Raw genomic sequence first — 20,936 nt, forward strand, 5'->3', positions numbered from 1 at the left:
TGAGCATGATTAAATGCCTTATTAAGAAACTGAAGAACTATATCCCTAAAAGGTCAATTACAGGTGAAAAGTGGAACTCCTTGAAAATGATTCAGATGGCTAGGGAAGTGACAAGCTGGGGGCCAGTTTCGGGAAAGCGTCCACATTCCCAGCTATTCATAATGCGCTCTTGCAATGGGCAGATATTAGAAAAGGCACCCAAGCACTGCGCCTAAAACTGCCCCGCACTAGCTGACTGCAGGCTGCCCGGAAGCATCCTGGGCTTGAGTTTCCCCCCGAGGCAGGTCAGCTAACGTCTGTGCTGTTTCCAGGGAAGCCGTGGGGCTTGCAGGCCCACAGCACGTGTCGACGGCCTGGTGGCCAGCGCCGCGCTGGGCCCCGGGAGTGGAGGCTGACCTCTGGGCAGGGAGCCAGCTCTGCGGGGCAGGGGTGGACCCGCGGCCCGAGAGCGTCCTGAGAGCACAGTCCTCACGCCTCAGGTCACATCACGCACTTAGTTGGAGTTTTTCAACCTTCACCGTGAACGTGAGCACGGTTTCCCATCTCCTGGCAATAGTGGACGAGAGCGGCAGGCGCAGGGCTGACGTCGGCGGGTCTGTGTCCCAGCACCTCCTCAGCTAGCCTGTCCCCTCTGAATCATTTCTGTCACTTTTTCTTTCCTTCAGAGGCGTTACACCGCTTTCAAAGCGCTTTCGGATGCGTTCTTTGAGCCACACGCAGCCCTGTGAAGCCGGACTGGTGCGCTTCCACACGGGGTACAAGGGGGTGTGCGTGGCGGGGCCTCCTGACACGCGGCTGCGTCTGTCCCGCCACCTGGGGCTGGGGGCCCTCAGGCTCATTCCTCCACAGCTCACTGGAGTTGAGGGTGGTTGAAAGCAGCTGGCGATAAGAGCCCAGATGGGTTTAATTCAGTTAAAACCGTGCGTCCTGCTTAATCTGACATACAAGTAATATAACTGGTAAGAAATTCAAACTATACAGATGCATATAAAGGAGCCACCGCAGGCTCGTGCCTTTCTTCCTGTCCCGTCTGTCCGGAGTCACCACTGTTAGCTTTTGTGGTTTTGGATCTTCCGCTTCCCTTTTCACCTTGGGAAACTCGTCCTACCTACCTGTCTCTAGTGCTAAGTGAGGAGCAGGGATAGCCCGCGGGGGTCAGCCGGGCTGGAAACCGAGATGCCGCCCCAGGCCCGGGACAGATGCCACCCCAGGCCCGGGACAGATGCTGCAGAGATGGGAGCAGGGGAGGGCCCGATAACGTCAGTCAACGGTCTGCTTCCCTGAGCTGCTCTCACACCTGGTGAGGAAATGGGGCAGAGGCCAGCAAGGTCACTAGTGCTCTGAATGAACACGGATGAGCAGGGCGTGTGCGCGGGCAGAAGGTGTGCGGGGAAGGGGTCCCGTGGGAGCTGCAAGGTGGACGGCCCACATCAGAGAGGGTCCTGAGGGGCCCAGACAGAGGACGCGGGTCTCGTACCCTGGCAGCTCCCTGATGGGGTCTCGGGAAGCCCCCAGCTGTCCTCTTTCTCTGAGCACAGTGTCCCGAGTACTGGCAAGGACAGAGGCAAGGATTCCAAGTGAACAATGAGAAAAGGTGGGGCAGGGTGTGCAGTGTTCCACGGCTGGCATCTGACCCCTAATTTCCTACAGCGTCGACACCAACAGGAAAAACTGTGCTCTGGAACAAGATTTTGTAAAGGTTCTTGGTTCCTTTAAAGTGACCAGTGTCTCATTAGCAAACAGGACACTTAAAACAAGTGGGCGTTCCATTTATAAGTGAAACCCTCTTCAAGCAGACTGACCGAACGACATGAAAACTTCGTTGCCGTGGGGACTTGACAGGAGCCCTCCTGGGAGCACCGACTCCAGGGCCTGGGCAAGCTCGGTGCTCTTCCTGGGAACTTAAAGAGCTCTGTCTTGTGGAGACATCTGAAGTGTGTCATCACAGCATGGTGGTCAACACTGTACATCAACTATATCCAATAAAGTTAAAAGAAAAAATGTGGCTCTTTGGTCTACACTGTGAGAGCAGTGCCTGCTCCCTTCAGGGTGTCCTCAGGGCATCATACCTGGGCATTGGGGGTGTATTAGTAGAGAACACTGCCAGCAATGTCAATACGTAAATACGTTAACAATGAACAGGAGTTCACATTTACAGTAACAACAGCTGCACAGCTAAAACATGAAAACACAAGGACTGGGTTGATGCAAAATGTAATTACTCTAAAGGCCCAATGATCCTGTAACCGAGCAGGACCCGATGGGGCCTTCCTGGAACAGGCCCCTCCCCCAGGTCCTCTTCATCAGCTCTGCTCTGAAGTACCCAGATCATAGTACCTGATGCACCTTTCCCGAGTTGTTTTACAGATGCTAAAACCGCCACCAAATGGAAGAAATTAACTACTTGACGACCATGGGCACGTAAGGATTGATCATGTGGACCCCTGTGACCCCGCCCTGTGACCTCACCATCAACCAATCAGAACTGTGCGCGAGCGGATCACACACCCTGGGAGCCCCCTGCTCCCTCAGCTGGCCTTTGAAAATGCTTTCCTGAAATGCATCGGGGAGTTCGGGTGTTTTGAGCACCAGCTGTCTGGACTCCTTGCTCGGCGCCTGCAGTGAACGCTGCACTTTCCTTCCCCACAGCCCGGGGCCAGTGGCTTGGCTTTACCGCTCTGGCGAGTGGACCCAAGTTTGGGTTGGTAAAAATACATTTCCGGATTTTTAAATTACCACATATAACGTTGTCTCTAAAAATACTCAAGATCTCAAAATATTTTTCATTTCAAATAATAAAATACAGAGAGAATTTGAAGCTACGAATGCACTATGCCACCTCCATGATAAGGGACACTGACTGTCAGGGCCAAAGTGCCACGAGGGCTTCAGCCAAGGAGCATTTCCTTTCTCTGACAAGTCACGGGACAGAGGTGACCATCGTGAAGTACGTCCTGCACTGCCCCATCTTTCCCACCCACAGCGTGGGTCCTGGGCTGGGACGTGTACCTCCCCGGGAGCAAAGGGTGATAAGCGTCGGTGGTGACAGTTGCCACACGCCTCCCTGCAGAGCTCAGTGACTCCTTTTGTCTTTCTACATTTTCATCCAGGATTTCTTAGTCGTTTTCTCAGGTGCATGTGTAGGGAAGGTTTGCAGACAGTAGCGGGAAAGCAGCAAGAGTTGTTACAACATCTGAGGTCCTGACACCCACATTACATCAGAGTTCTTCCCAGTCATTTTGAGGCTGGAGATACATGGGCTCCAGGCTGGGCATTTACAGCCAGCCTCCTGGTTACATTTCCTGAGGCAGGAGGCAAGTGGGCTCCAGGCTAGATATTTACAACCAGCCCTCTGTTTGTACTTTGAGATAGAAATAACAACAGGACCAGGGTAAATGGTTGGATTTTGCCTCCTGAGGACACTTTAAGATAACAGTCTCGGCAGGAACAGAGAGGAGCTAACCCTTGTTTGAGTAACAGATCCACAGGTCAGGTAACTCCCATCCTTGGGGCAAGGGAGACATTGCGCATGTGCAGAAAGGCTCCTTGGGGGTCAAAAAGGAGGGGGCACCACCCCATAATATGTGACGCCAAGGCCCCCCATAGGCCTCTGGGCTGGAATCCATCTTGGAAAAAAGTTGCACACGCAGGGTGGGGAGGGTCCTAGGGGAGGTCAGGTGTGGAGCAAGATACCAGATAATTGGCCTAAGGCAAACAAAGACCTGGAAGGAGTGTCCTGTCAATGACTTAACAGCCTCTTTCCCGAGCTCCTCCTCGTTGGTGGGGGACACCCACACCCTTTCCCTCCAGGGGTGCATCTCTGCCCTGCTTCTGTCTTAACTAAACAAACTGCTTCTCTGTGTGCTCTCCCACTTGTTGTTGTGCCGTGTCTCTAATAATAAACTTGTGCCTGTTTTTACAGTTTTTGCCTCCTTGAGAAATGCATTTTTCTTTCTTTATTTTTCCCATCAGCATTGTTTATTTTTTTAATTAATTTTTATTGGAGTATAGTTGCTTTACAATGTTGTGTTAGTTTCTACTGTACAGCAAAATGAATCAGCTATACGTATAAATATATCCCCTTTTTTTGGATTTCATTCCCATTTAGGTCACCACAGTGCATTAAGTAGACTTCCTGTGCTATACAGCATGTTCTCCTCAGTTATCTATTTCATACACAGTATCAATAATATATATGTCAATCCCAATCTCCCAATTCCTCCCACCCCTCCTTCCCCCTTGGTATCCGTACATTTGTTCTCTACGTCTGTGTCTCTACTTCTGCTTTGCGAATAAGATCATCTGTACCATTTTTCTAGATTCCACATGTATGCAATATACAATATTTATTTTTCTCTTTCTGACTTACTTCATGACACTCTCTAGGTCCATCCACGTCTCTACAAATGACCCAGTTCCTTTTAATGGCTGAGTAATATTCCATTGTATATATGTGCCACATCTTCTTTATCCATTCGTCTGACGATGGACACTTAGGCTGCTTCCATGTCCTGGCTATAGTGAATAGTGCTGCAGTGAACATTGGCGTGCATGTGTCTTTTTGAATTATGGGAGAAATGCATTTTTCGGTGGGGAAAAGAGCCAGGGAAAATTTGCTTGTCTGGTGGCTTGCTGGTCTAGCAGCTAGGATTCCTGGTTTCCATCCAGGCTACCCAGGTTCAGTTCCTGGTCAGGGAACTAAGATTGCGCTTCAAGCCCCGAGGCACTGCTGCGTCTCTGAGATCAATTTCATTGTCTCAAAATAATTTGTTTTTTCAGGCCCAGGAGAGAGCCAACAAGAGCAAAGCTTGGTGACTGGGGGGCGGTAGCCCCAGGCAGGGCCGTTGCCTTGGAGCCATGGGGGATGGGAGGAGGGCGGAGGATGGCCTGGGGGGAGGTGCCGGCCAAGGGGTGGCCACGGGGCTCCCAGGATTGTGATGGAGCTCCCAGCTCCACAGAAAAGCTGCGTGAGAATCAGCTACCCTCCCTGAGAGCTTTACTACAAAAGCTGATCTCAAAGCCAAGACCTGCTTGCTGGCAGGCACCTCGGGCAAACGTTCCTTAGGCGGCGGGCACAAAACGGGCTGTTGGTCTATATTCCTGATGGAGCCCGGCTCTGATTCCTCTCAGTTGCTCTGAAGGTCCAGCTGAGGCCATCGAGACAATATTTCAGCCCCAACTAGTATTTCTCACCTAATCATTCATGAGGGCCACTAGACAGTGGTGTTCTATGTCCAGTTATCAGAGGGCCTTTTATAAACTAGGGCTTTACTCCATTAACTAAGACTATACCCTAACCTGGACATGGGCCCTACTGAAAAGGCAGGATAAATACTCAATTCTTTCCTTTTCTGCCCAATTTTTAAAGTATAATTGGTTCAATAGCTGTTTCAGTTGTAACACATTATTTTGAATTAATTTTTCTGGCGTTTTCCCTTTTGAGCATAACAGACTCACGAATTTTCATAGATTGAAAGTGTTTTTATCAGCAGTGTTTATTATCATTTTTTGGCTCAATTGTCGTAACTTTGGCCACTGGGAACCCCGCTCCAGGTCTCTTGGGCTTTGATCCCGTTAAGCCTCCACGTTTCCTGGCACGATGCCTCCTGCCCACTCTGAATGTTCGCTTCCCCACCACGAAGACATTTCTACGTGTATGGGGAGCGCGGGCTCCATGTATATGGGAAGTGGGGTTTGCGCCCTACACACGGGCTCTCCGTACCCACTTGCTGCTAGAGGTACAGGGCTTCTTGGCCAGTTCAGCGCACAGTACTCAAAAGGACTTTAAAAAGAAATCATGCATTCATACTGATACTTCCCTGTCAATTCTACTATAGTACCTCTACTTAATTTCTTTCACTTTCGTAATTGAATCTTTTATACTGAATTGCATTATTTCTAACACAAACGTTTCATTACTTACTTGCTTTACCCAACAATATAAAGAAAAATGGTTTCTCAGTCACACCATTATTACTGTAAACAATGAAACTACTGAATACAAGCCCGAAATTTCCCTTATTCTTTGTCCTTGGAATGAACGTCCCAAGTATGTAGGTTCCAAGTAATCGTTCTAAATTCACTTAAAATAATCTTTTGTCCCTGCTACGCAAGCACTTCCCCAATGTAGAGTTCAACACAGTTGTTCATATTTATTTTCAATGTGAAGGCTCTTGCATTCTAGCGGCTGCTAGTTCTTAGAAGGTGGCAGCTCCTGGCTCGTGTTCCTAGTACAGGAATTGGAGGCCAGGCTAACAGTTAAATGACTATCGGGGAAATTCCATCTCTATGATCGCTTCAATTCTCCAGTGTAGACGGTGAAGTCTGTCTACACTCATGGGTTCTGGCTGAACAAATCAACTCTACCTTTTCCTACTTAATTTCTAGTACTGTTACAACCTACATAGTTTAATTTTTTAATCTTGTACTGACGTGCAAGTTTTATCTTGTGCCCTTTTTGAGCTATCACTTTTCTCTTTAAATAGAAATAATAATATCCAAATTTTCTGCATACCACGCTCTGTATTTTCACACCAAGGCTTACATTATATACATTCAAATAATTCTCAGTTAATATTTTCTTAACCGCATGCAGTCAGTGTTTAATTTTCTTGTACGGAGATTTTGAGGAGACACATGGTCCCAAGATTCCACAGGGTAAGCAGAGGCAACACATGTAAAAACAAGCTCTCTTTATTTTTTAAATTTTTGTCTGAAATCCTCTCTTCACTCAGAAGTCAGAATGCAGGGTTTGCTTTCTTAATATATTTTCTAGCACAATCAGATACCCTCTAAGTAGTTCACCCACCTCAAACCTTATAGTGACTATAGTTATGTCCTTTAAAATACAAATAAAACACAAGAGTTTAGCCAGACCACATGTGCTTAGTTTGCAAGAGCAGCACCACTTTTGACACAATTTTTGCCAAAAGTCAGGGTAAAGGTCCAAGCGAGCCAGCTGGAAGTCTAATGTGTGCAGCAGTGACTTTCGCTGCAATATCTTTGCTTCTGGCCAAGAGTGAAACAAGAGCACGGGGTGAAACACGTTCAAACAGGCTCCAGTCACCTGCCCTGGGCCTGCCGAAGTCCTTCCTCTGTATTTTTAAACCAGCACTACAGATATAATAATCTGCATTATTATATAGATGATAATAACAGTCTATAATGGATGGATCCAGTCTTTCAAGTTTTGCTTCATTTAAATCCAACCACATTCCATTTTCTTCTAAAAGTCTTTCTAATTAAGCCTCCCTGGCAGCCGGGAGGCTTGGAGGGCTCCCTCTGTGCCACACAGCCTCCCAGGTGACCCTGCGTTTGGAAGCGAGCATCCCAGGAAGCAGGCTCTCCACACAACGTCCACTTTGTGGGTCCACGTGCAGCTTCCGTCACTGAGAAGGGGCGTCAGTTCCGGCAGCAGATGCCCAGGCTTTAAGCAGGTGGAGGCCACTTTCTCACTTGTCCAGTCGCATCGCACGGTCCAGGTGTTGGTCCTGGAAACATAGTCTTAAAACTCATTTCCATTCTGCACGATTCCGTGGTGGACCTCAAAGCATTTAGTAAATCCCTTTTCTGCTTAAACTGGTCCAAGTAGATTCCACTGTTTGCAATCAGCAGCTCTAACCATCCTGAGACAAGGAACGTAACGTCTTAGGCTTCATGTCCACAATTCCTGATGAGACATCAGTGGAGCCGTGGGCATCTGGAAATATCCTTTACGATTAGCCCAGTGTAATGTCATCCACAGGGGATGGGGCTCCTGACTCCGCAGGCCCAGAATGCCTAAGGCTGTGAAAGCACTCAAAAATTAAAATGTACTGGAGACAGAGGTGCAAAACAAAATCCTTTTAAAAAATTTGCAGTAATAAATATACGGCTCACATAGACTGAAAGAGCTGTTGGCAGGATAAGTGACTCTCTGCATTTGACTACAATGAAGAGTCTGGGAGTGAAAGAAATTACAGCAGGAGTCACTGGGACATAGATGCAGGAAGGGAAGGGAAGGAAGGAAGGAAGGGAGGGAGGGAGGGAGGAAGATATGGCTCAAATGGAAAGAATTCATAGAAGACCAAGTAGGGGACAACAGAAAATCCACACCTAGGGACTTCCCTGGTGGTTCAGTGGTTAAGAATCTGCCTTCCAATGTAGGGGACACGGTTTGATCCCTGGTCGGGGAACTAAGAGCCTGCATGCCTCAGGGCAACTAAGCCCCCGTGCCACAACCCCCGAGCACATGGGTCACAACTACTGAGCACGTGGGCCACAGCAGAGGATCCTGCCTGCTGCAACTAAGACCCAACGCAGCCAAAAATATAAATAAGTAAATATTTTAAAAAAGAGAAAACCACACCTAAAAGTGTTATAGCAAAACCCAAGAATATCAAATGAAAGAAAATTCTAAAAGCTTCCAGAGAGAAAGAAGTAATCATCTATAAGTGGGGTGACTAAACCACCTGTAAGTAAGCAGAGTATTATGTCTCAGTTTACGCAGGATCATCCTGGTTTACACTGACCGCCCAAGCTTAATTACTGGTAGTGCCCTCTTTACTCTCAAATGTGTCCTGGTTGAACGATAAATTTTATCTCCACCCTAACCTATAAAGGAGTAAGAGACAGACTGGTAGGGAAATGGTACAAGGGGATACTGGTGTAATGGTTTTAAAGTAGTAAAAGTAAAGAACTTTGAATGTCAGATTTTTTAATCCAAATTGTCACTCAGATGTGAGGATATAAGTATTCTCACTCATATAAAGCCTCAAAAATGTTATCACACAGTGGAAACGCTCTTGAAGGAAGGATTCAGACAAGAAAAGAGACAAATTCAGGAGACTGCTATAAGAGGTGTGGAATTAAGGATAATCAAATGCTTAGGTAAAGTCCACTATAGGACCCAAGTGGGAAACAGACTGTCCATAACAGTCTAGAACTAAAATCTCAGCACTATGGGGCTGAGGGAAGAGGGAGACCAAGGGACATGATCGTGGGCAGAAAATCCTGACTTATAAGGGCACAATAAGATATTTCTAAGTTTACTACTACAGGTAAATATGCATAATTATAGGTTTTAAGTAGAGGGTAGCCACAGTAAGAACGAAAATATAATGTTTAACTTTTTAAACTGGCAGAATACTCAAAATGACCAAGGAAAACAGGAAAAGAGAATAAAGGAAGCCAAACAAAGTTCAATAAAAGCAAAATATGAAATAAGATAAATCCTAGTATATGGTCACCATAATAATTATAAATAGATAAAACTTACAAATATAAAAGATAAAGACTCTCAGATTGACTATTAAAAAAAATCAATGTCCGATAATATGATGTCTAGAAGAGACATAATTAAAACAGAAAGATACCGAAAAATTGCATATAATGGATGATAAAAATACAAATAAGATGTTAGTAAGTAGAAGTCAATACCACATTAAGAAAATAATTCCCCATGACCAAGTGTGACTTATTCCAGGAAAGCAAAGTTGGTTCAATATTTGAAAATCCATTAATATTATTCACCTATTTACAGATCCAGGAAGACATCATATAATTACAGTATCTCCACATCATATAATTACATCATATAATTACAGACATCATATAATTACAGATGCTGTAAAAGCCTTGGAACAAAATTCAGAACACATTCCTGACCAAAATTACTCAATGGATTTGAAAGATGGTTTCTTTTGTTGTTGTTGTTAATAAATTGATTGATTGATTTTTGGCTGCATTGGGTCTTCGTTGCTGGGTGCGGGCTTTCTCTAGTTGTGACGAGCGGGGGCTACTCTTCGTTGTGGTGCGCGGGCTCTAGGTGCACAGCTTCAGTAGCTGTGGTGCATGAGCTCAGTAGTTGTGGCTTGCGGGCTCTAGAGCACAGGCTCAGTAGTTGTGGTGCACGGGCTTAGTTGCTCTGCAGCACATGGGATCTTCCCAGACCAGGTATCGAACCTGGGTCCCCTGCATTGGCAGGCGGATTCTTAACCACTGTGCCACCAGGGAAGTCCCCAGATGCTTTCTTAATATGATAATAATAAAGATAACATACATATTCCTTGGTCCTGAAGCCAGCATCTTATTTAATGGAGAAACATTAGAGGCATTTTTACTAAGATCGAGAACAAGGTTAAGGATGCCCAGTATCTCCTCAACTATTCAACACTGTATAGGGATACTAGGCAATGCAATTAGAGAAGGGTAATCAAGTACAGGTGTAAGGATTGGTAAAGAAGAAGTAAAAACTCTCTCTTTGGGCTTCCCTGGTGGCGCAGTGGTTGAGAGTCCGCCTGCCGATGCTAGGGGATACGGGTTCGTGCCCCAGTCTGGGAAGATCCCACATGCCGCAGAGCAGCTGGGCCCGTGAGCCATGGCCACTGAGCCTGCGCATCCGGAGCCTGTGCTCCACAACGGGAGAGGCCACAACAGTGAGAGGCCCGCGTACCGCAAAAAAAAACAAAAAAACAAAAACAACTCTATATATGATATGAAAATATACCAGGAAAACCCTAGAAAATCAATGACAAAACTAACTCAATAAAATAATTTAGTGTAGTAGCAAGATATAGACCTCACATACAGAAATCAAGAGTTCTTTTACACAAACAATAACCAATTGGAGGACACGGTAGTAGAGAAAACCCTATTTACAAAAGCAACAAAGGAGATGAAATACTTAGGAATAAACAGAAGATGAAACACTTAGGAATAAAAAAAACATGAAATATGCAAAAACTATAGGAGGAAAACTTTAAAGTACTCTGGAAAGACACAAAATTAGACTTGAACAAATGGAAAGACACCACCTGTTCTTGGATAGGATGATTCAAACTTAGAAAAATGTCAGTTCTCCCTAGATTAACTTATGAATGCAATAAAACCCCAATAGAAATTAAAATATCCATAGGCTTTTTTTATGGAGTTAGACAAGTTAATATTAAAGTTCATTTCGGGGACTTCCCTGGTGGAGCAGTAGTTAAGAATCCGCCTGCCAATGCAGGGGACACGGGTTCGAGCCCTGGTCCGGGAAGATTCCACATGCAGCGGAGCAACTAAGCCCACGCGCCACAACTACTGAGCCTGTGCTCTAGAGCACGTGAGCCACGACTACTGAGCCCACAAGCCACAACTACTGAAGCCCGCGCGCCTAGAGCCCATGCTCTGCAACAAGAGAAGCCACCTCAATGAGAAGCCCGCGCACCACAACAAAGAGTAGCCCCCGCTCACTGCAATTAAAGAAAGCCCGCGCGCAGCAACAAAAACCGAATGCAGCCAAAAATAAATTTAAAAAAATTTTTAAATTTCATTTGGAAAATTAAACATGTAAATATAGCTAGGAAAATACTAAAAAAGAAAAACTATGAGGGTGGCTTATCTCTGCCAGAAACCTTTTAAGCTACAATACTGTGGTGCGGGGGAATGAGCAGACAGAGACCAGTGGCAGAGAAAAGGAAGCCCAGGGATAGATACAAGCACATATGAAAATTTAATATACTCAGGTCACTGGGGCAAAGAATAAGTCAGATTGAAGTGGATTCTCAATAGCAAAACAGGACACCAGAGGACTTTGATAAAGTAAGAGAGTGGCATGGACATATATACACTACCAAACGTAAAATAGATAGCTAGTGGAAAGCATCCGCATAGCACAGGGAGATCAGCTCGGTGCTTTGTGACCACCTAGAGGGGTGGGATAGGGAGGGTGGGAAGGAGACACAAGAGGGAGGAGATATGGGGATATATGTATATGTATAGCTGATTCACTTTATTATAAAGCAGAAACTAACACACCACTGTAAATCAATTATACTCCAATAAAGATGTTAAAAATGAAAAAAAGAAGAAGAAGAAGACAGTCAAAACTCTAAAAAAAAGAGGACTTTGATAAATGTTGCTGGGACAACTGGGTAGCCATTTGCAAATAGACATTGTCACAGTCCTACGTCACACCATACACGAGGATAAACACCAAATGAAACAAGGACATAAGTGGAAAAGGAAACCATTCAAACACTGGAAGAAACCATGGGTGAATTCCTCTTTAACATTAGTGGACAGAAAGGCTTTTTAACTATGACTCAAAATTCAGAAGTAATACAAAAAAAGGTGATAAATTTGACTTACCAAAATAATTTAAAAATTTTGCATGGAAAAAGCACTATATGCAAAGTCAAAAGGCAGCTGTCAAGCTGGGAGACAACATTTGCAACTCATGTTACAGAGAAAGGCTAATAACTATAATATATAAAAAACTCTTTAAAATTGAAGAACAAAAAACAAAATTGTGATACAAAAATAGGAAAAATACACCATCGGACAATTCACCTAAAAGATATTAAAATGGTACTTAAATGTATGGAAAACATGTTCACACTCACTCATAATTAAAGAAATCAAAATAAAACAACATTGAAATATTTTTTACCTGTCAAATTGGTCAAAATAGAAATGCCCAATGATGCATCGTGTTGTCCAGGCTGTGGGCAAACACACTCGTACCTGTGACTGGTGGGAATGCAAATCTGTGTAACCTACCTTGCGGGGGAATTCAGTGATGCCCAGCAAACCTACACACACGGACTCTGGCCCAGCAATCCTCTGCTTTACCCTGAAGATTCATTCTGTGACAGGCAGGCTCTGCAACGGCTCCCCGGCATCCCACCGCCTGGAATTCAGGCCCCCGTGCACTCCCCTTCTTCGAGTGTTACCTGGACCTACTGACTCACCTCTAATGAACAGAATGTGGCAAAGGGATGGAATGCCACGTCTGACATTAGGCTGCAAAAAGCCTGTAACTTGGGTCTTGTTCTGTCTTGCTCGCTTGCGCGGATGGAAGCCAGCTTCCTGTGGATGACCTGGGGACGGAGAGCAGCCTGCAGCCAGCAAGGCTCTCAGCCCAGCGCCACCACGTGACTGCATCCTACCAACAGCCGCGTGAGTGCGCCTGCACCTGGGTCCTCTCAGCTGAGACCGCCGCCCTGCTGGAACCTCGACGGCGCTCTGGGACAGACCCGAGACAGATGACCCAGAGAAGCCGTGCGTAGATTCCTGACCCCCGGATTCCGTGAGGTGATAAACGTTCGTTGTTTTAAGATATTATATTTGGAGGGAATTTGTTATGCAGCAGTAGATAGCTCATAACTCCACATACACATATGTATATATGTATGTATGTGTATATATGTATGTGTATCTATATATGTATGCATTGTTATTCATTGTAACATTATTTGTTATGGAAAAAAATGTAGAAAGAACCTAAGTAGTCATTAAGAAAACTGCAGAACACAATGTAGCATTATGCAGCTGTAAAAAAAAAAAATGACCTCTAAGAACCGATATGGATATTCCAGAATATAGTGCTAAGTGACAAAAGGGAAATACAGAAGGGTACCTTAGTATACCAGCCTCGTGTAAGAGAGGAGGGTGACGCAGGAAAATACGCATGTATCTGCTCTTTGTGCAAAAGAAATGCAGAAGCACAAACCAGAAATTAATGAGATTAGTCACCAGCCAGGGAGGTGTGGGAATGGGGTGGAGACAGTGAAGGGAAGGGAATGAGGAAAAGGAGGTGAGGGGAGAGAGACACCTCTGTGTATCCTTTGGTTCTAGAACAACTCCCTCAAATAAGTACTTAAAGTCAGCCAGGATGTGGGGTAGCCCGGATGTAGTGCACTGGTTCCAGATGAACCTGGCTGTGGGGAGACTGGATGACACAGGCAATGAAGCGAGTGGGGAAGAAGATCACGAACCCGTTACGTTTGGAAAACGGTACATCGACTACACGGTGACGCTCAGGACAAAACGATCCACATTCAAATATCTCACTCTCGTTCGGAAATGTGTTTCCCAAGGAGTGAGGGTAAGAAATTGTGAACTGAATTACGTTTAATCTAGGATTGAGCAAATATGTAAATACACCACGGATGATAAAAGCCAGGTTTCTCACTGTCAGAAAAAGACAGTTATGAGCCAGGCAAAGGGGAGGACAGGATGAATGGGAGGTGTAAGAATCAACTCATGGTGTCTATATATTGATCCAGTTCTGTCTGCTTGGGTGGCTGAGAGTCAAGGACACCCAGGGGCAGCACAACCGAGAGGTCAGATACCCGTTTCTAAGTATGAGTTTCCAATAAAAGAAACAGTACTCCTTGGAAAATGGTCAACTCCAGCGTGGGGTTAGGAAAACACACGATGAGCTTGGAGCATTTTTATGGTGCCAGAAATTAAGGAAGTGCTGAAAAAATCATGAGGGCATATGTTGCAAGAACACAGGAGCCTGCTTGAAGAGCCCCAGTGGCCAAATCTGGGACAGTTTTGGCAATAAAATAATGATAGTAATTACTAACCCATAGAAGAAAATCAATACCCATAAGTCCATAGTCATATCAATGAAGAACGAATGAATGAATGGATGAATGAATGAATACACACACACACATACACACATACATACATACATGCATACATACATACATACATACATGCATACAGCAGAGAAGGGACAGTTCTTCCTTACAGTAGAATTACAAAGGTAAATGTAAATGATGGAAATAGAAAATTTCCCTTAGGCTGACACCACAGTAATAATGGGCCTAGGCCAGAACCATCTACCGGTGCTAAACGTGGTGGGTGTGGGCATGATGAGGAATCATAGCTGCAGTCTCAATGTATCTCCTCCGAGGTGTGTACCAATTACAGATGGGAAAACAGTGACTCTACGGCGAGGACACGTGGCTGACGCCACTGGAATAAAGTTAACAGAACAGTCGTCCCTCATTATCCAAGGCTGACTGGTTCCAGGACCCCCCTCGGACACCAAAATCCGCAGGTGCTCAAGTCCCTTGTATACAATGGTGCAGTATTTGCATATAACCCATGCACATCCTCCTATACTTTAAATCGTCTCTGGATAACTTACCATGCCTATTAAAATGCCAATGCCGTGTAGTTGTAAGTACGATGTAAATACTATGCAAATATTTGCTGACACCTGAAACTTAAGGTTTGCTTCTTGGAACTTTCTGGAAAAATTTATTTTTAATGTTTTCATTCAACCTCAGTTGGTTGAATCCACCAGATTGGGAACCCATGGATACGGAGGACCGACTGTGTCCGTAATAAGACATATCAACACACGTCTTTCCTGACAGGATGCACTGAGAATTCTGCGGTATTCTTGCCCCAGAATGCGTAAGCTCAGTGTAATTGTGAGGCAATATCAGATTAGCCCAAAGCAAAGGACATTCTACAGAATCACTCGCCAGGAATCTCCCAAAGTGGTCAGGTTGTGAAAGAGGAAGGAAGCCTGCAGACCCGCTAGGGGCTGAGGAGTCGTGGCCGCTGAACCCATTGGGACTGGGTCCCGGACACAAAGAAGCACGTTAGGGAGACAGTTGGAGAAACACGAATAGAGCCTACAGCTTAGTTAATGGTGTTGCATCCACGTTAATTTCCTGGTTTTATCCCTGCGGTCTGGTGATGTAAGATGTCAACATTAGGGAGAATTAGGTGAAGGGTATGAGCAAACTCTACTATAAACATTATGACATTATAATAACAAGTGTATAGGAAGCACTTAAGACGCTCTGGGTACTTTACATGCCGCTATGTTCCCTCTTCCACAGATAGAGACTGGACACAAAGAGGTTAGATAGCTTGTCTGAGATCAGTCACACAGCACGGGGCTCAGGGTTTGAACCCAGGTCTTTAAGACCAGAACCCACCACCCAACCACTAAGCAACATGGTCAACCTCAGTCCCCAGTAATCGTGGAACGTTCACCTAAGACAAGTTCTGTCTGACGTGTTAATTGCCAGTAGTCGCAGCAGCAAAGACGTTTGTCTTACTTTACCTGATCTCAGCTCAAGTTCCGTAAGAAGAGTACGGGCATCTGCCGTCCAGCTGGAGTTTTCCTAACTGGAACTCAGATAACACACAACAGTCAGAGAAAATAATTTTCATCCTGTGGAAGCAACACAACCAGTACGAGAAGAAGTCCTCCCAGAAAGCCTGGAGCACAGAGCTGCCCTCCCAGGTGCGGGCCTAGCCCTCTGCGCTTTCCCCCGTTTGCACTGGCACTTGTGGGCTGGTCCCCAGGCAGAGGTGCAAGATCAGGGCCAAAAGAGGTAAGGGGATGGGCCTTCCCTGGTGGCGCAGCGGTTGGGAGTCCGCCTGCCGATGCAGGGGACGCGGGTTCGTGCCGCGGAGCGGCTGGGCCCGTGAGCCATGGCCGCTGAGCCTGCGCGTCCGGAGCCTGTGCTCCGCGACGGGGGAGGCCACAACAGTGAGAGGCCCGCGCACCGCAAAAAGAAAAAAAAAAAAAAAAAGGAATAAAGAAATGAAGGGGATGGAGTCTCCTAAATATGAGTTAGAAAGAAAGAGAAGGGCGGGGGAGGGAGGAATTTGTGTGTCGTCAGTTTTAGCAGCCAATGAAATATTTGGGGTTTTCAATAAAATACACAAATCATTAAGATCTCCTATGCCCTCCACCTGTCTGCAGGGAGGACACTGCTCTTCCTGTGTTAAGTTGTGATGCCCCAGGGACACAGTCACTGGGTTGGGCTGGAAGAGACTCTGCCCCCGGCTTTGGGAGCAAGGAGCACCTGAGGGAGAAGGTGGAAAGCGCAGACACCTGCTTCTCCTCCCGGATGCAGGTGGTTCCCAAAGCGGCTTTGCTCTCCTCGGCTCTCTCCAGGCTTGAGACTCTTTTGTGGCCAAATTACGCCCCCTTGTGGCCTCACAGATTCAAACCCTGAGGTCATGGAGTCGTGATTGTGTTCAGCTAATGTTTGTTGTAGGGAATACAACAACACTTTTAAAAACACATACATCCTCCTTATTAGAATCTCCCTTTCACCTCCTAACATACACATGAAAACCTAGGACAAAAATCTCACACGTTTCTGAGATTTAGCATCTGGGCCAGTTCAGGCAGGGCCAAGACTGTCTGAAAACACAGCGCTTTAGATTGTACAACTTTTATTTTTTTGTTTGTTCGTAACCAACCCTTCTGCAAGAGTGATTAACAATGAAATTGATGCAAAAACAAATCTACCCCTTAACCACCTTCTGCTTCCATAAATATCTCTGGACAGGAAACGCAAGTGGTGAGTGAAGAAGACCCTGCATGTCAGGAAGGATGTCTGGGAACCGTCCTCGTGACCTCTCTCCCACTCAGGCCGAGCAAAATGAGCCAGTCTCGTCACCAACGGCCTGTTGATGTGGGTGACATTTGCTCAGCTCTTAACCAGCTGTAAGACCGCAAGAATGTTACTGAATGAGGATGCTTGCCTTATTTATTTAAAAAGGAGGAAAGATGAGATAATTTCTAGTGAACTGTTGGAACTGTTCAACTAGGATAATTTCTAGTGAACTGTTGTAGTGAACTTTTTGTTCGTTCATTCATGCAAAAAATATTTAGGGAACATTTACTATGTTCCATGACTCTCCCAGACTCTGGGAATACATAAAGAAAAGGAAACAAACAGAATGACATCGATGTGGTACCTGAGTTCAACAAGCTTACCCTGAGGGGAGTTGTTCCCCCTCTTCACTGGGAAGAGTGTACAGTGTCATGGGCAGGGATACCACAATCACAAGTCCAGACTCTGATCCTAGGAAAACCATGCAGAGAGCTGAGGAAATCACCTTGCACCTGCTCAAACACCTTATAGCTTATGGAAAAATGACCCTCTACTTACTGCAATACACCAACCGCCGGGTAAAGCTGGAGAGCCCCCGTGGACATATGATCCAGGTATACAGGTGTGCTCCCATGGCAAAGGTTCTAGAAGGATTATTGAAAGGCTAGTTAGAAAACTAGTGCACACATCTCTGGGTTACCCTGGCTTTTATAATAATTGTCACAAATCATCCCATTTACATCAACAGAAACTCATATGAGCACCTAGAATGGACAGTTTGCCGTTTAACTTTTTAGGCACTTTTATCAGCATCAGTTATATTTCCTGCACTTGCAAGAGCTTTTTATACAACATATGAAAAGTCCCTGCCTAAATTCCTGTAAAATACATTCACTGTTCTGATGACAGGAAAACAAAGACAGACTTGACAATCGTGACAGACGTCTATACATTTTCTGAAGTTGAAATATGCATTATTTTGGCATAAAGATAGCTTGCGATTCAGTCAGCCCACGTAATGGAGTACCAAGAAAGAGAGTGCTGGGTGCTAAGTGAGACCCCAGCTCATGCATCTTGGATGTTAATATTCTTTGTAGCAGCACAAAACAGATGTTTCCTTTTAATCTTTGCTTATCTTAACACAAATTTGCAATTCATTTTCTTAACCAGGGAATAGAATTTCCAAAAGACGCAATCAACGAAAAGTGCATGAAATAATGTTATTTCTAAGCAGAGACATGAAGTAAAAAAACAGCAACAGAAAACCTGCACAAGGTCACAGCACCTAAGAGGCCAGGCTGGAATATAATTACAGGTTTATCCAAATAAATGATGCTAATACCCATTATCACTGAGCAAGCGTTCAGTGTGTAGCAGGCGCAGTCCAAGATCACTACTTCACAACGTCCCTATCATGTCGGTACTATTATGATTCCCAATTTACAGAGAAGAAAAAGGAGACAGAGACAAACACGAAGTGAATGGGTCATATAAGTGACAGGATTCAAACAGAGACCCAACATTGGTATAAGCGGTGCCCAAGCTGTCTGTAAACTGACTTCCTCTTCAGCCAAACCAGCTTCAAGGACTCAGGGGTATGGGTCTAACTCAGCGCTCTCTGTTCCCACATGAGTCCCCCTGTGGCCAATAACCTTTTCTGGCCACGGCAGCTGTAGCTGCATCTCCCCGCCCCACTCACACTGGCCGGCTGGCCATGGCTGCTGCTGACGGTGGCTTAGCTCCTGACACTGACCTTGCAGTTGGCCCCACGGTGGTGCTCACTTCTCCTTGGTTCCCAGGCTGACTGCCCCTCTCACACATAACCTCGGTGAAGCCACTCGAGTGCTGGCTGAGTCCTCTTGGGGAATGGCCGCCTCACACCAGGTCACGCCTGTCCCCAGGGGCAGTCCTGTCCAGTGACAGATGGACGCAGAAGTGGAGGCCTGGACCTTTGCCCTCATGATGGGTTGCCTCGCGGGAGGGGCTCGAAGCCTCTGCCTAGACTCTATGCCATCGTCTGGGTGCACACCTGCTCCTGTCACGCCCCTGCCGGGGCTGGTCCTGCGTCCTGCACACAGACACCTGCCGCACTGTCTCCGTGGGAACCCAGTCAGGGCAGGTGGTAAGGACCTGACCTGTCTGTAAGGGAGCCGCACGCAGGTGTGAAAGCCGAGGGGCTGTCACCTGCGTTTCACTGGTCAGCGGGATGGGAGCCGCATCAGAGTAGGAGAAGGGATGCCCGCCGAGGGGGGCCGAGGCTTGGGCTCTGCAGAGAGAGTTGAGATGGAGAAAGAAGAACGGAATCGATACAGATTTGGAAAGTAAGGTCTCTGGAATTCGGCAGCAAATCCTTGTTTTTATACAAGTATCCCTCCAAATCCGCCTCCTGAATAAGGCTGCCTCGGGATCTCCCTGTTTCCCTAGTGGAGGCCAGCGCTTGCACACTTCGCTGTGCATATTCATCACCCGAGGGGCCCTGTAGCGGGAAGCCCTCACTCCAGGGTCTGAGGCTCTACGCTTCCAAAACAGTCCCAGGTGCTGCCTTCAGGGGCCACGAATGTCCAAAGTTAAAATTCACCCTGTGCTGTCTTGCTTTTGTTCATTTATGATTAAATATCATTTCAAAAATTAATTTGTAACTTCTTCAAGGGTGAGATAGTATCTTTTTCTTCTCTGAACAAAATAACAAGTACACAACAAATGCACGTTAATCTACTAATTCCTTAAAAGGCAGATTGGGTTATTTTTAATTGGATTGTCATTTAGTTGCACTGATACACACTCTTTTTCTATAGATTGCATCCTGGTCGCAGTTACCATGGGAACATATTTTAACCATTCGTGTAATACTGCAGTCATGTTTCCCTCATCCAGTAGGGATATAGCAAATGGAGCGGGAGAAATAAATGATCAAAATGCTGGATTTACCTTTGCTTTTAAGCAAGCAACATCCAAAACTCGTTTATAGCTGGTTCACTCATTCAAAGTCGTGAGAGGGTCCCTTGCTTTGAGGAACTAGTGAAGGAGTTTCCTGAAGACCTCAAATGGACATTAATAGGGTGACTGGAAGCTCCATTTACAGCAGAGCTGTGACCTCAGCAGGGATTTTATGGCTGACAACACCACCTGTTGACAGAAAGACAGAGAAAGAGCAGAGTTCTGTTCTTACCTACCAGGCTCTCTGCTCTCTCTCAGGAAACAGGATTTGGGGGTGGCATTTTCTCTCGTCAAGGGGTTTGAGTTGCAAAAACTTTTCCCTTGGGGAATTCCCTGGAGGTCCGGTGGTTAAGACTTGGCCTTTCAATACAGGAGGTGCGGGTTCAATCTCTGGTCGGGGAGCTACGATCCCACATGCCTCGGGTCCAAAAAAGCCAAAACGTTAAAAAAAAAAAAAAAAAGAAGAAGTAATATTATAACAAATTCAATAAAGACTTTAAAAATGGTTTACATCAAAAAATCTTAAGAAAAGCAAAAAAAACCTTCTCCCCTGGAAAGATATAATGCCCAACAGATAATCATAAAAAGAATCACCTTTGTGTCTTTCTTTGGAATAACATATTTGAGCAAAATTAAGAAGCAGGATATTTTCCAAAAGAGCAGATCTTTGGGGGACACACCCCTTCACTCAGCACTCAGTGGTTCACGCGGCTCAGTGTGTGAGAAGGGAGCCTGAGGGTCAAAGCACACTGCACACCACTTAGCTCACACATGGCAAAGGTTCGGACCTTCTCCTCCTCAGTAGTGGAGTAAGCCCCGTGAGCACCCACGGTGGAAGAAACGCCTGGCTTATCTGGGCCGTTTGAA

At 45.7% G+C, this 20,936-nt stretch overlaps 1 long non-coding RNA gene across 2 annotated transcripts; it reads right to left on the reverse strand.

Moving 5' to 3' along the window:
- Positions 1–6,692: 6,692 nt before the first annotated feature.
- On the reverse strand, positions 6,693–20,513 carry LOC132530409 (uncharacterized). 2 transcript variants are annotated; one of them, XR_009543793.1, is made up of 4 exons: positions 20,306–20,513; positions 17,691–17,776; positions 15,842–15,952; positions 6,693–7,785 (listed from the first exon to the last, which is right to left on the reverse strand). It is a non-coding gene; the product is annotated as an uncharacterized LOC132530409 (long non-coding RNA). The 2 variants fall into 2 exon arrangements; XR_009543792.1 differs by having other exon boundaries at positions 20,061–20,513.
- Positions 20,514–20,936: the final 423 nt, after the last annotated feature.

The sequence above is a fragment of the Lagenorhynchus albirostris genome, chromosome 12, assembly GCF_949774975.1.
Source record: "Lagenorhynchus albirostris chromosome 12, mLagAlb1.1, whole genome shotgun sequence".
NCBI classification, from domain to species: Eukaryota; Metazoa; Chordata; class Mammalia; order Artiodactyla; family Delphinidae; genus Lagenorhynchus; species Lagenorhynchus albirostris.